The sequence below is a fragment of the Chelonia mydas genome, chromosome 10, assembly GCF_015237465.2.
Source record: "Chelonia mydas isolate rCheMyd1 chromosome 10, rCheMyd1.pri.v2, whole genome shotgun sequence".
Taxonomy (NCBI): domain Eukaryota; kingdom Metazoa; phylum Chordata; order Testudines; family Cheloniidae; genus Chelonia; species Chelonia mydas.
The window spans coordinates 78,853,039-78,869,354 of record NC_051250.2 but is presented as its reverse complement, the minus strand read 5'-3'; the positions used below and the strand labels follow the sequence as shown (position 1 = coordinate 78,869,354).

At 43.6% G+C, this 16,316-nt stretch overlaps 1 long non-coding RNA gene across 2 annotated transcripts in view; it reads right to left on the bottom strand.

The window, feature by feature from the left end:
• Window positions 1–466: 466 nt before the first annotated feature.
• The window catches only part of LOC122461911, a 100,277-nt gene continuing 84,427 nt past the window's right edge, over window positions 467–16,316 (bottom strand). The window contains exons 3-4 of one of the 2 annotated variants that reach the window (XR_006284161.1): window positions 9,365–10,135; window positions 467–2,529 (exon numbers count right to left, since the gene is read on the bottom strand). This is a non-coding gene — a long non-coding RNA (uncharacterized LOC122461911). Of the gene's footprint in view, window positions 2,530–8,636; window positions 10,136–16,316 lie in introns of those variants that run through there. The other variant, XR_006284160.1, reaches the window with a different exon arrangement.

The following is a 16,316-nucleotide window of genomic DNA, read 5'->3' as shown; positions in this document are numbered from 1 at the left end:
CCATGTTAAACAAGACACAATGAGGGGCCCATTCAGATCCCCTATCAAACTCTCCCACAAATATCACAATGCCCAGAGGTGCTTTTATAGATCTTTGCAAAAGCCAAGATAGAAAGGCTGGTGGTGGCAAAACTGGAGGCTGGGAATTTCAAAGGAGCCCAAGGGGGTTGGGTGCCTAAATCTCAGAAATTCAGGAGGTGGATTATCTGTCTCCCCTAGGCTCTTTTGATACAACCCAGCTACAGCCATTTTATGGGGGCTGCTACATAAGTGAATTCAAGCTCTTCACATGAACTTTGGTAGGGAACTTCGCAAGAAAGGGAGCCTTCACTGTGCTGTACAGTGTTTATGACGGTCTTCTGTGTCCTGCAGCTCTGCACTGAGACTCTGTTGGAGGCAGCTGACATTGTGTATTCCATTGAGACAGACTGTTACACAGGAGATGCACTCCGTGCTGTCTCCTGCAGACTGCGCGTTTGTTCTGCATTCGCTTTTTCGTGTTCCATTAATCTAAAATGGAAGTCACTTAGACTAAAAATACATGGCCATTCTCTGTCTATGGATAACATCCACTAGTCCACTGCTGCAGATAGGGACAGGTCAGACCTGAGAGTTGCATAGTTTGCATAGGACAGGGGTTCCGTGGCAACCAATCGCTTTGTTCTTACGGCTGGATGGTAAAGAAGAAAGAATTTAAAAAAATAATTCTTGACAACTGTACAAGGGGAACTGGACAGAAGCAAGGTAACTCATTTCACGTTGGTCTGTGGTCTATCGAAAGGTAATTCAGCTACTATTAGCCTGGATGAGATTTGGGCTATTGGCCTAGAAAGGAAGGTTCTATAATCCAGTTATCAAGTCCTGAGACATCCAGTTCCCCAGAATTACACGTTCAAAAACTCCCAAAACAACAGACTTTAAATTCGCAGGCTTTTATGTAAGCCAGTCCCCTTATACAGCAGACTTACACAATATGTGGTTTAAAAAAAAATTCTATATGTATTTGCAGGTGTTAAATTATCCACCAGAGGGAGTCCTTGTAGCCCAATGTCAGAGAGTGACCGAAAAGGATGGAATTAGAACAACTCTTTAGAAGTTCCATGAAGTCTACAGTTTTCAGTTATGGTGCGTTCTCTAGTACATCAAATACCCAGACAATGGCCTGTGTTGGTAATGGCCACCAAAGGGACATCATAATTTTTAGAAAAATCTAATATTTGACAATTTAATAGCAAATAGACCAGGAGAGCAAATTGTGTGTCCTCGTCTCACCTACTCTGTAGACTGCCTGGGACTCTCATGGATGTTCTCCTTAAACATTAATGTCACTACCCACCTGGAAAAGAGATGAGCCCAAGCAGCCGTGATTATTATTTACGCCACCATGTGAGTGCCTGGCATGCCGGAGACTTGGCTGAGGACACTGTCCCTGCCCTGAAGAGTTTACAATCAAAGGGCCTGATCCTGCAAGTCCTTCCCTTACTCTGAGTATCTCTCTAGTGAGTAAATTGATCAGAATGTGGGATGGAGAGAGAATAGGGGAGAACAGCGCTTAATGTTTGTTCAGTTTAGACTTGCTTCTTGCTGGCTCCGGTTTTAATTCCCTCCCATTTCATTCCACTAAATGGATGTATAGTTTGTATTATTTTTACTGAGAGGACAGGCAGGCAGGGACAAAGGGGAAATGAGGAAGGGACAGAACTTGTGGGAGGGATGATTGAGGAGGAACATGATGGGACACAGGTGGAAATGGGAAAAGGAAGAGGAGGCCTGAGATGAGGAGAAATCAGATGTGAAGCAGGGTAAGGGAAGAGAATGGCAGAGCCAGCCATTGGTGCTCAGTTAACAGGAGGCAGTGAATGTATCAAGAAGGGAGGAGCAGGAAGGGGGTGTTGACTATTGCAAATGGCAAATGAAGCATGGCAGATGGCAAGCAGCAAGCCACAAGTCAAACAACCTGGATACTAGTCGGCAACCCAGCTCTCCCAGTCTCTAGGGTTCATCTCAACCAGCTAACAAGCGTGTGAGCTCTTTGCCATGTTTACACTAGGATATTAAAATATGTCCTGTTTTAAAAGCACACCTTTCTCCCAGGCTCGACATACCCTGGACAAACGCTTGTAAGCTTAGAACAAACCTTAGGAGAGGGTTCAGACTAGCCTTTAGCAAGGTGCTAAGTCCTTCCAGCTAACCGGTAGTCAACTAACAAGGAAAAAACTCCAACCTGGAGGTTGCAGCAAAAGCAAAGGGGTTTTGTTAAGCGTGTGAGCTAAACATCTTCCATTCTTAGTATCATAATACTGAGTTCACATTGCACCAGATTCTCCTTTCCACTGGGGCTAATTGCCATGACACCACTGAAGTGGATGGCATTGCTTCAGATTTACACCAGTGCCAATGAAAGCCAGAAGCAGACTTCTCAAAATGTCTCTCGTAATGAGGAACAGCCATTCGTTTTCGCCTGAAAGTTCCCTGTGTTTCATTCAAGTCTGGCGTCCCCTCGCTTGAATTGCAGGAATCCATTTACCTCTGAAATAAAGCATGATGAAACTGAAGTTATAGAAAACGTTATTCACCAGAAAAGAGCAAATCTCCCAGCATTTTAAAATTTCCTGCATGAATAACTTGTCTCAGACAGTGCAGCCCACATTTGGGCCTTGGCAGATTAGGAGCAGAATTTGACCCAATGTTTGTTCCTAAAGCAGTTTGCTTTGTGTAATAGGCTAGTCCTACACCTCCAGAAACTGCATGGTTCTGTTGACTGTAAAAACTAGAGAAAGTGGGCTGATGAAAGGGAATCCTGCTGTTACAATTTCTTTGTCAGTTTAACTCGCCTAGAGTCAGCTGAAATTATTCAACATTTTTGTGAAAATACTGCCTTTTCGACATCGAAGTGGTCCATCAAAAATGCGTTTAAAATGATACAGTGCTAGAGCTCATAAAGCTCCCCCTTGTGGGCTACGCATCAATACCACAGTGGAAGCTCCATATTGCCCGTGAGTATGATTATAAAACTGCCTAAAATGATCAAAATGTCTGTGTGATACATCATCAAGCAAGGCTACGTGAATGGATTGTGTGGTTCAGGATGCTCTGTAGCAATTGCAGCCAGCGACCTATGGAATTCCACGCAGAAAACGCACTTCTAGCATAGCCAGCCTTTCAGTGAGACGGTTCTGCAGATCATCACCTCCCCGCTGCAGATGCAATAGCCATCCAAGGCATTGGTTTCCCTGCATTAATTCAGCAGATTGATTGAGGAGCCATTCATAACTGAAAAAGGAACCGCCCTACTGACGTTCTCCAGAGTATGCAGGCTCCCAACGTGAAGCCCTTTGTTAAACATTTGGGCGGGAAGCCCACAAGAGTGTGTGAAATGGGGCAGCTGGAACATTGTTATTTCTGCCATTCCGTGATAAATTCTGAAGCTAGCCTGCAAGTAATGCCTCTGTACAGCCAATCCAGTCATCCTCTGGCACTTCTAAATACCCGTCACCTTGGTATCTAAGCACTAAATGTACAAAAATGGCAGATGGTCTTTGGGCTAGTCTTCACCACAGAGTTAACCCAGGCTCTCACTCAGGTGTTGCCTCTAGCCCCCCTCCTGTCCACACACAAAACTCTCTCACCTGACAGGGATGGTGCTAGCTGGCCCTTCTTAGGGTATTGGCTAAAGCCCAAGCCAGGCTTTCACTGGTAACCCACGTACTTTGCAGCGAGGATGCAGGGTAAAGCACAAAGGTTCTGCCTTCCCACAATTCCTCCTGTGCGCCCAGAAGGGCAGACAGGTTCTCACACAATTCCCTGGAAAAGAACTAGAGTGGCCCAGCTTACTACAGTGCTGAGAACCACGGGACAGGCCCGCAGAAGTCCTAGCACCTCACAGGAGTGAGTGCAACCCCAGCAATGAGACAGCGGAGGGGACACACAAGCATGGCTTTGCAGTGCGGCCCCTCACACCCAAGTGCCGATCTGCAGTGCGGTTTCCATTCTCAGAGCTTAACATTAGCGACCATTCTAATTACAACACAAGGCTGACAGGCTCATCAAGCGCCCCTTCTGGCGAGCATATCTACAGGAGCAGCCAAGTGAGCTCAGTCGGACTGTTTGCATGAGTAAAGTTCTGCAGGATCAAGGCCCGTCTGCCAGGACTCTTCAGACAGCAGCACTGTAGCTTTGCTTACGCAGAACACTGGGCAAACATCTGTTTTCGTTTCCCACTTGTACAATTCTGCTGTTACCACAGGCGTTCGCAGGGGATCTCATCCATACCGCTCAGGATAACTTCATTTTACCTGGCGGGACAAGCCTGGGCAATCACAATCACCGTACAGCTTGCAGGGCATCTCACATGAGCACCGATGTGGTGGCATCACTTCAGTATTTAATTGTCCTCATAAGCTCCTAACTGCGTTTATATTCCAGCCCCATCAACCACATTGCTTGGAGCACCCACAATGTCGATCAGTGCCTTGCAGGATAGAATAATCTTACAACTGCAGTAGCTATGCACAATCACATTGAGTTGATAGATTACTCCTCCCACCAAGCTAGCAGGTAAATCTCCCCTCCCTCTTTCTCTTCCTTCTCCTCATCTGCTCTGTCCCCTTTGCCCAGCCCCTTTCCCTCACTTGTCTTGTTTTTCCGTTTAGTTCATCCCCAACTCAACTCACCTGCCCCACAAAATCTGGGAACTAACGAGATTTTGAGCACAATCATGTCGGGTACACTGCTGATATGTTTTGTCCCTTTAAGCTACCCTGTGCCAGTCTTGTCTAGTGCTTTGGGTCTGTGGTTGTACAGCGCCTAGCACAATGGGACCCCATTGTTCATTGGTCCCGAGGCATTACTGGAATAAGCTTGATTAATATTAAAATAAAATAAATCCATAGACTGTTTAACCAGTATGTTATCTTAGCTTACGGTCACTTCAAGTCCCATTTGATCCCAGGCACTATTGATTAAGTCTGTATGAACAGATGAATGGGCTGAATTATGTTGTTCTCTCTCTGGTGGCTTTCAGATTTTGTCCATCCATTATTTCCTGAGGATGAAGGAGAAGCTATTGCAACCTTGCTGGGGTCTTTGAATGGTGTGCCAAGATGTTAAAACAGCTGTGGAGCACACCAGAGAGGTCTCTCAGCTGACAGCCAGCATTACAGATGGAGGAGTTGGCAAACATCTTAGACGCTTAGAACACACTCAAATAAGTAAACGGGAAAGGTTCCCTAAGGCAAGAGACAGAAATGGGGGTGAACCCTGACTAAGGTTATCCCACCAGGACCAGAGGTATGTAAGGATATCTACTCCCTCAGCACTCTGGGGGACAAATACATTTTTGTTTTTAGGTCTTATGAACACCAGCTGCCCACACCCGTATATTATTTGATTTTTAAAAGCATTTTTCCTGTAACTTGGCACGCCCTCTGATTGCCACAGGATTTTTCATTCTTTAAATAAACACTGCATAATGCACAATAATTACATTCTGGGGATGGAAACTTAAAACAACCACGGAGGGCTTCCAGACATTGATCTGTTATGTCATGCAAGTGGTGGAATGCAATAATATTTCATGGACACACACAAATAAGTTAATGCCATGTGCACGCAGGAAAAAATAATCAGGAAATTCAAAGTTACGGCTTCTGCAGAAATGGCAACTCAGCTCTTTTATCAATGCATATCATCCTTTGTGGCAGTAACTTTTCTGCCTGCATAATGTGGCTTAGTTACAGTTGCTGTGAGCACCACAAATATGAATATACTTGTGCATGTAAAATCTCATCGAGAAGGTAGCAGGAGTATTGAGTTTTTGCTTTTAAATTCCTTGTGTGGTTTTTTTTGTTTGAGAACTAGGATTCCACGATGCAAATGAAGTTGTCGCATGCCCTTGTTTCAGTACTCTCCCATCATCAGGAACTCATTCATCTTGAATGTCTTAATCGGTAACCATCCCATTTTTAAACAGCTAAATGAAATCTTAGCAAGCTTCCAAAAATAAAATATCCACATCTGGACAGAACAAGCATCTGAAATTTCAGGGCAACAGAAATGTTCAAATCAAGCGTTTTCTCAACCATGTTGCTAATGCAGCATCCGCAATATGACTATGAGGAGTCTGGTGACACCTTAAAGACTAACAGATTTATTTGGGTATAAGCTTTCAAGGGTAAAAAACCCACTTCTTCAGAAGTGGGAGTTTTTACCCACAAAAGCTTATGCCCAAATAAATCTGCTAGTCTTTAAGGTGCCACCGTACTCCTCATTGTTTTTGTGGATAGACTACCACGGCTACCCCTCTGATACCTGGCACAATAGGACTGACTTTCCTATCAATAAGAGATTGACAGTGCCTTTCACTGGTATCATTTGCTGTGAACACATGTTGGAAGTAGGCTCCAGAGTATTTTGCGTTTCCATTCTGGTCTAGTGTGGAATAGAGCATGCGCATTACTAACAATGGTTCTACCACTATTGAATCATTAGTCACACACACTTAATGGGTTAACCTTCCTCGCAGAAGTGGTGCTAACTCAAGGTCAAAACAAACAAAAATGCAATCTGCAATCAAAGCTTCCATGTCCGTCAAGGATCAGGGTACTGCATGTACCTGAAAAAAACCACCCTCTGAATCAAAAAAAGAGTGAAATCTACAGACTTTTTTTTAAAAGAGTTGTTTGTGTATCAAAATATAGATTTGCCCCAAACTAAAATGGGTAGCTTCAGGGCTTTGCTCATACCAAATTGACTAATTATTTGGACAATTTTTGTTAATGCCACATTCCATTCTGGATCTTCAGGCTACAGTTCTATCTATATTACTTTGTGTGTCACAAGATGTACCATAACCTGTTAACAGTACAGTTTTAGCGGTTGGCTGAGAGCACACGTAGTATGAGCTTTATAGAAACTGAGCAATCTGATTTAATCCCCAAGTCTGTCATGGAAGGTCTTAACGATCCAATGGGTATTTCCCTTCTACCACTTCTATAATTCTTCTTTCAGGCACAACAGAATAAGCCTACTGGAAGATCCTGGTGGATGAAGGCTGAGGGCAGAAGGGAAATACCTGTTGGAGAATGGCTGGATGCTTGCCAGTCCATATGACTTCAAATAAAAGGAGGACTAACAATTTAAGGAAATAGTTGGTAACTAACATTACTCATGTTAATGACACTGATTTCCTTTATTTCCCACCTTTCTCGCCCCGAGGCCTGGTGCTTGTGCTAAGCTCTGGATATTACTTTTCTAAAAAGATATGAAAGTAAATAGCCCTCAAGCAAGGATCCTGCAGCTGGGCCCTTCCGATAACATTATGCCCATGTATTAACTGCCTATAGTGCACAGCTGGGTCCATCCTCACTGCTGAAAACAGAATTCTGTGCCCATGATGTTAATGGGTGTCAGCGGGAGGACAAACACAAGTGTTGGGGACGAGATAGTGAAGGGAGGCATCGGGGTTTGCAAGGAGGAGAAAGGAAGTAGGGGGAAGAAGAGTGAGTGTTTTAAACGGACACTCACACCAGGTTCCAAAGGCCCTTTCAGCAGCAGTTTGGGAGCTGCCAGCTTTCTAGTTATATGGACAAATGTAATTAGGATCTGCTCTACACTATAAAAACCAAATGGGAAGGGAAGTACCCTGAATTTGAACATGGTTGTTGTGTCAAGCACTGTTGCTAGAAAAAGCTCCTAGGGGATAGGAGGAAGGAGCCCAGATGGAAAACTCAAAAAGGGGACAACACATTGGAGAATATTTAAAAAAAAAAAAAACACACACAAAATACTCTAAAGGTTAGGGAAAAGGGGTGTAGAGCCTCCCTTCTGGACATCCTCTCCCCTCTTCCATGGAACTACTTTCCACGGTGAAAGGATATACTGCATAACCTCCACAGGTGGTTTGTAAAACTCTTCCCTTGCAGTAGGAAGCCTGTGCCAGAGGGCGTACTTCAGCCAGCGGATTGGGTGGAAGCCAGTCGCCCTTGGCCAGCCCATGCCTCCCCATGCACACAAGACACTCTCCAATGGCACATTGGTGCCCACGCCATGGGGGTTTATTGCTATAATGCAGCCTCAGCACATTTCTCAAGATTTAATGGCTGAATGAATTCATTTAGAAGAGCAGCTCTGTCTTTGGGCAGTAACTATAACGCACTGGAAAGTCTCATAATGGCTTTGAGTACGTGAAGTTACTGCCATTGACACAACGTAGACCTTAACAGCTCCCAAGATGGCATAACTGTCTATTGTTTCAACGATCAGGAGATTAAGGCTTCCTTAAGTAGTGCACAGCAGTCACCATTAAGGCTGTTACAACATTGCTTTTGCAAGCAGATAACATTACTGCGGTATAGGGAATGCCATGGGAATTCTGGGAACACCGCGGTGATGTTAGTTACTTGCAAAAGCGTTTAATGGTGACCACTATGCTGCCTATAACACGATAGACGATTCTGTTGTGTGTGACATATCTTGCTGTGATTCATACACTTAAATTCCATTTATAATCTCAGGACAGTAGATAGATACAAAAATGAAGAGGTGCCTTAGATCTGATTAAATAGTTTCTGGGATTATTATAATTGTAGCTCAGTACAGGTGGTGCTTTACCAGAAAGTGTGAAGGCAAGCTGACCGAGCTGAAGACTTTATAGTCTAAGTATAACTGTTACATTTTACTCTGTGGTTATATGCTCCAGAGATTACGAAACTGGAACAGAGCTCAGAGCAACTCAAAGCGACTCACTGATCGAATCATCATCATTCCACTGAAAATGAATTAGGACGAAAAACTGCACTGTTTCATCCTTGAATTATGCTGCAGAGGGCTCATCACAACTGCAGATGATGTGCTAAATACTAAGTTATTATTTTGGAACAACATGGGACAGGTAGGGCTGGTTGAACATTTTCTGTTAAAACTTTAGGGGTTTTGATTAAACAAAAGTGTCATGGATAGTGTCTGTTTGCCTCAATTTTTTTTTTTTTTATTTTTCCTCCAAAAACTGAAAATGTTTCAGTTTTTGGCCAAAAATGTCTGAAACTAACATTTTTGCTTTTCATGTTTTTGAAGAAAAGTAAATTTTTGCAGGAGAAACAGTTTCCCAATCAGCTTTAGTGACATGTTTAACTCTGAACTTCCTTGCATTTGTTGCCTTGAATAGATAAATTCTCATCTTTTTCCTTCTAGACACGATACGTGGAGTTACACCAGGGGAAGGTATGGAGCTTGTGTTCAGACAGGCACCCAGAATTTAGATGCTTATCTGAAACTTACCAGCACTGAACTAACCAAACCTCTTCATTCTAGAGTTAATGCTTCTTTCTTTGTTCCTCCAGTCTGGTATGCTACTGTACCATCTTACCTGCTCCTACTTAAGTATGCTCCTCCGTTACTGCTTAGAGGCCAAAGTTTCTTTGTGGTTCGTGGGTCTGCATGTTTTCTGTCAAGCTGAAGTTCTTCCATTGATCTTTGATGCAGCATTCCAATTGTCAGTTTCTCCCAGGGGAGTTGATAAAAGTGAATACAATATCCACTGAACTGTAGCAATACCAGCTTCTGATCTCTTACTCCAGACAAGATGATACATCTAACATGGCCTCTGTTACCATAGTATCTGGGCTCCTCGCAAATACCCCATGAGATGGCGAATTGAGGCACAGACACATGATGGTCCCTTCGACTGTAAAGTCTATGACACTTTGACAGAGCAGGCAATTGAACCCAGGTCTCAAGCTGGTCCTTAGCCACTGGACCATCCTTCCTCCTCAAGTCTTAGCCATTCTGAGATGACCCTCACCCAAAACAGAATCAAGCCAGGTTTGGGGTTGTTTTATTTTTTTCCCAGTTCAAGGTGTCAATTAAGTTCACTTTAAAAGATCAGAAGAACTCTACCATTGAGCCGAGCAGGCGAATTTTTATCAAGGAGTTCAACAATTTGGGATCCCGTCAGTTCTGTTTCAAATAAAGTTGAGTGTATTCAAATGTCACAGAAGCAGGCCCCAGAACCCTATTGTATCCCAACATGTTCTCCATCCCTAGTCCGAAGAGAGGAACTCTTCATGCTCTAGATGAGATGGTGATGGGAGTGGTCTGCAATGACCTGCAGCACCTTCCGGCGCAGATTCCCTTGAGGCTAAAGGAAGAAAAACTCCATTGATTAATTTATTGATGTGCCGGGTAGTTATTTCTCATCTGTCCCTGCAAGCCTGTCAAGCTTTCCCTATGCTCATTTCTGTGGGCCCCCTTCAGTAATGTCATTTCAGGGAAAATAGCCCATAGCATTTTTGATGTTCCAGCTAAATCTGGTAGCCAAGTCTAGAAGAGCAAAAGAAACATTGAGGTTAGATGAAGACATCTTTGGCTGCACCTTTCTATATTTTGAGTTAAATTACAGTAATCATCTATTTGGAGGTACAAAATCTCACTTATAATAACCCAGACTACAAATGCCATGGCCATTAAAAAACTGAACATGCAAATTGGTGAAACAAAATTGTAACTCTTATGACTATCATTAGTAGTGTTCGTGTCTTTGGAAAGCTGAGGCAGAAATTATACCGAACGATCCCAAACTTCAAAACCTTGTAAGTAAAATAATTATGATGGGGTTTATTCATCAGAAGAGTTATGAGGCCTTTTCTGACTGCTGGATGACATGGAACCAGTTCCCGCATATTTTGGGCAATTATATTAAAATTGGCAGGGCTGGGGAAGCCATTTTTCCCCCATTGTCCAGGGCTGGGTCACAGATTGTTGGAAGAAAGGAAGGAAGGAAGGAAGGAAGGAGGTGGAGGAAACTATGTAACTAGCTGTCCCTACCCCTGTCCAGGTCAGTGCCTGTTTCAATAAGGCCCTTGTGGCTAGAGAGAAGTAAGGAATTTGGGTTTTGTTTCGGTATTCAACTGGATTAAATGAAGTTGACACCAGAGGCACATCCTAGCTGTCAAATAAGTATCCCTGGAGGCTGCCATTGGTGGGTCCTCTCTGACGGTCCATATGCCTATGGTTGAGAATTTTGGGGTCAGAACCTGGGTTGTCTTGAAGAGCTAGATAAATTCATGGAGATTGGGTCCATCAATGGCTATTAGCCAGGATGGGCAGGGATGCAAAACCATGCTCTGACTTATCCTAGCCTCTGTTTGCCAGAAGCTGGGAATGAGCGACAGGGGATGGATCACTTGATGACTTGCTCTGTTTATTCCCTCTAGGGCACCTGGCATTGGCCACTGTCAGAAGACAAGATACTGGGCTAGATGGACCATTAGTCTGACCCAATATGGCTGTTCTTATGTTATGGAGATGTTATGCTCAATATGGGAAGATCAGTGAACTCTGAGCACTTGTTGCAATCTGCTTGACTTCTCTTGAGTTTGGCTTCTCCCATATGCATTCATCATGGTCCTTTGGATTCTGCAATGGGGAGTGTGTATATAAAAAGGGAGTGGGAATTAAGCAAAAAGATATGCCACAGAACTTTGCACTCACAGTTAGGCTTTGAGTCTCCAGCATATTATACTTGATGGTATGTTGAGTATATTTTGTAACACTTTATAATCTATTAAGTGCATTTATTGTCCATACAGCTAACAGAGACCTAAAGATTAATTGTAAAAAAAACCAAGCAGGCTCACTCTCCAGGAATACTACTTCGCACTAGGTACTCAATAGTTAAGCTGGAATTTTTGAGTAGTATTGTTACATTTATTAAGCCCCACATAACAGTAAAGGCTTCTTCTTAAAACCCACCTTTACCCTTCGTTGTCTCCTCAGAATTGTGGGTGCAAATTCTGGACACAAAAAGAGAGGCTGGGTTAAAATGGCTTTAAAAATTCAGGCACAGAATGTTATCCTAATATTTAACCGTCACCTGCGCTAACTCCAAAATCAGCTACATATTTTAAAGTGTCCCACCATGTCGCAATAGTTATCTGATTTCACAGGATATATTGCCTGGCTTTTGGACAGGATTAGTGATTCTGGTAACCAAGTGCTGAATGCATTGCTGCGCCCAAGCAAGCACTGAGCCCACGTGGGAAGGGAGCTACAGAGATGGTATTTGTGGCTCCCCCATCCTGAAGCCAGCTTTCCTCCAGCCCTACCTTCAATACAGTTTTGAGCAGGCTTAGCTGGCTCTCTGCCATTGCCTTCTAGTCTCCTTCAGCGGAGGGAAGAGGAGGGGGAGCAGCTGTGGCCAGAACGCTGCTGCACTCCAGCAATCCCTGGCTGGGGTAACAGCCCTTTGTGGGCTATGACTTGCTGGGATAGTTGAGACTAATCTGCAATTTATGTCTGGGACCAAATTGGTCCCTAGCATTCGCAGCAAAAGTGGTGTATGGGCATCTTTGCCATTCCCAGCACACCCAGGGGTCCTGCATCAGGCCAAGACCAGCTGGACCCCAGGATGAGGACTTAGACAGTAATGGGAGAATCACTAAACTGTAGGATGAGTTTGCAAAAAATATCCTCTGACTGCCAGAAGCTGGGGCTGGAGGATATGGATTGGATCACTCGATAATTGTCCTGTTCATTCCCTCTAAAGCATCTGGCACTGGCCACCGGGATACTGGGCTAGATGGACCATTGGTCTGACCCTATATGGCCATTGTTATTCCTGTAATTGAATCTTCTCTTTCCCTTAGGGATTATAAACAATGTTTGTTGGGATATAGGAAGCCGGTGCTATTTTGGGGGGATAAAACCCCCAATAGCAAAGCTGCCACAATTGTGAAAACTACATAGGGCAAAAATGTGTTTTCCCATATGAATTCCTGTTGCTTGCATCGCTGGGTTTGATTTTCACTCTAGGTCTCATTTTTTTCTCCACAGTTTTCCTCTGATCTCATTTCCTCTCTCCTCTCCCCCCCCCCCCCCCCCGAGAGCATGAACCCCATAATGTACATGTTTCACTCACACTGTTGAAACCTCACTGTTTACATGGGTTTGTAGTTCAGCAAAGCAAATTTGCCTCTCCCATCTAGATTTGTGTATTTGCATTTTCTATCTAAGCATTACCATTTTTTCCTCCTCACTGGTGCTCTTGAAAGATTAGCAATACTGGGAAGTTAAATCCCAACTTTTAATTGCAGTGTCAGATGCTAGTTTGCAGGACAGATACTTCACACTAGCCACACTCAACTGCCTAAGGCCAGGGTTTGGAAGGACCATCCTTTTCAGAGGTGAATGGAAGTTCAGCCTCCTCAGAAAATCAGCCCCTGCTACAGATTGTGTAATAGTAGACAGAGTGGTGCAAAATCACGTGTAACATTATACAATGCTCACAAGAATCCAGCCAGAACTAAATTGAGATGACCAAACTCCTGTCACTTTGGACCCTCAGAATAGACTGGAATTATAATCCCAGAGATAATAATGAGGCTTTATTCCAGCCATCAGTCAATCTGCCTCCACTCTTCACCTGCCCTCCAGAGAACACTTTGAAAGGCTACAGGCTTATAGATGATATTTTATTACATCTCAAAAAAAATAAATAAATCAGGAATGCAGTTTCATTTGCTGTTTCCTGAAACCTGAGCAGAAAGTTTATAAAAACTTTCAGTCATGTTTGGACTTCAGGAAACAGCTTGAGAAATCCTTCTCCTTTTCCTATTTCTGTTTGCTGAGCAATCCCACCAATCCAGGAACATTCCCTCTTTATTATTATCATCATCATCATCATAAAAGGCATCTTAGTTCCAAGAGGAGTTCTATTGGCTTGGAAATAAATCAGAATGTTTGGGTCTGAACAAGATATTTCTTGTAGTTCACACCCCCTTTTACAAAAACAAAGGATTAAGAAAGCAATTTGATCCTCATTTCCTAAGTCTAAATTATCTGGAAACTGCTGTTACTTAAGGTTAAAAGAACAAAACAAAAAAACAAGACCTTGAGATCTAAAGAGTTTTAACCACCATCCCCCCCGCAAAAAAGTAGACATTCATACTAGACTAGGGTACTAACATGAGAGGTGCAAGGGAATCCAAATATGATCGGCTTCAGACTGTTCATTCATTCTTTGACCTCCTGTCTGACCTCACCTTGCAATGCTTGTAAGGGGCATTGTCACACACTCACAAGCTAGTAAGCGGACAACAGATTCATGAAAAAGTTACATGCTGCAAAAAGTATCTTGGGCAGAAATATCATCTGGTAGCCCCCCTTCCTTCACTAGAGTAACCTGGTTTGGGTTGTTTACACCAGGAAAAAGTTTAAATGGGAAGCATCTATTGCCGAAGAGAACTTGTGCCACTGGCAGACAGCGGGCAAGGTGTCTTTGAATGGGTGTGTCACATGGAAGGAGAGGGGGCTTCCACAGAGCGTCATGTCCAGAATACAGTATCGGCAGCATAGGTAGAGATGCCTGCAGTTAAAGTTGCTTGACACTTTCCATTATAAGACCCTGTTTTCAGTTGCTTATGTTTGCCAAACCTCAGTCATACAGGCTGAAATTTAACATGCCAGGGCCTGAATTGGGACAAATTTTTGGAAAGGTTCAGCTAAAATGATTCAGCCATTTTTGAGAACAAGATTTAAGAAACAGTTTTGCCCACGCTTAAAATATTCTTACAACCATTTAACTGAGAAGCTCTAGCACCTCCATGTTTTGGAGCACAGAGTTGACATTTGGGGGAGGTGTTGTCCTGCAGTCAGGGAGGCGCCTTTTGCTGTTCCTGTGAAAATTAACCCCCGCATTGGCCAAGTTATGAGCCTCTGACAAGTTAACACATACTCAGACTTGTAGAGTTTGGCAACTAAACTGTCTGAAGATTCTGTCCTCACTGAGTATGCTCCAGCCTCTCAGCTTCTAGTGCTGACCGCACTCCACGTGCAAAGCCAATCCTCTACACACTATATCAATCTGAAGAATTTAGCCAGAGCAGTGGTGATTAGAAACATCAAATGGCTTTTGAATAATTCTGGAATTTCATCAACAAGTCACTGCTGCTCCTGCTGGCCACTGCCAGTTTCTGAGAAACGGAAACCCACATTGCTTTCTCTGTTGGACCCAATTCACCTTCTAAATACTGAAAGGAGGGAGTCACGCAGTATTTATACTGGAGGTACCATGCAGCCTGTCCAAGCACATTTCGTGAAATTTAACTTTTGCTACAGATTGCCTGGAGAAGATGGCGCATAAAGACGACGCAATGGAGTGGCCGTTCTCTGGGATGGAGGGCAAGAGGAGAGGTGAAATGGGAAAGCACCCCATTTACAAAAACTATCAGAAGCGATCTGTAGAGTCAGGTGAGATTAAAGTTAGGTACAATGCGGTCGCACTTGAGCAGAACTGGGCCCAGCGGCTAACGTACATAGATGACAAAACAGCTTCCCACTTGCAAATATTGTGTATTGATGCATTGTTATGAGGATCTCTTAACAGACAGGAACACAAGGATACCATCAAAAGGTGGGCAGGCACTTTAAGGGGAGTTGATGTGTATACAGTACTGACCTGGTATTTCTGTGAGCAGCCAGTGCCAGGGACCAGATATCACAGGGGAACACTTTGAAGGGACTCAGGGACTGGGGACACCTATTGTTAACCTGAAAGGCAAAGTAAGGGCTGGCATAGCCCAGAGGAGAGGGCTTGGGTAGCTAGCAGGCTGGTGGTATTAGGGAGCAGTCACCCAGCTAAGCACAAACAAGAATCCCTCTCACAGCAGGCAGGGGATAAGTGACTCAGTCCTGGGTACCCCCAAAACTGTCCCACGTACTGACTGAGCCCTCCAGGCAAACCACACAAAAGCAGCACAAGAATGAACATATCTAGTTAGGGAGACTGAAGGGCCAGGAGAACCCCTGGGGAAAGCATGAGGGTGGTGGGGGGCAGGAAATGGCTTTCCTGTTCCAATCAGAATGAAAAAGTAAAACCAGTTCATGTCAACTGAAGTGTTTTGTTTTGATTTTTACAATAAGCTTAAATGTCTAAAACCAGAAGTAATTGCCACAGACTTTTTTCCATTTTGAAGATTGACAAAATTTTCAATTTTTTCCACAGCTGACACTTTCCAATTTTCAACAAAACACATTGTCAAAATATTTCCAACTACTTTAGTCTGAGAATCAACCAGACAGGAAATTGAGGCAGCAGCAGGGTCTAACCTGGATTAGGTAAAACCCTATAATAGATACCTACACTACAAACTCTCATTGTGGTGGATGAATAATGGACATCAAACACTTGTATTCAATACCACTGAGCTAGTGGCAGGATTCTGGGTCCTTCAGATATTTTTACGCTAGAGACGTCTAAATTCAAAGACTGGTTTTATAGTTATGGTGATGGAGACAGGAGATTCATGTGCTCTTCACACTTG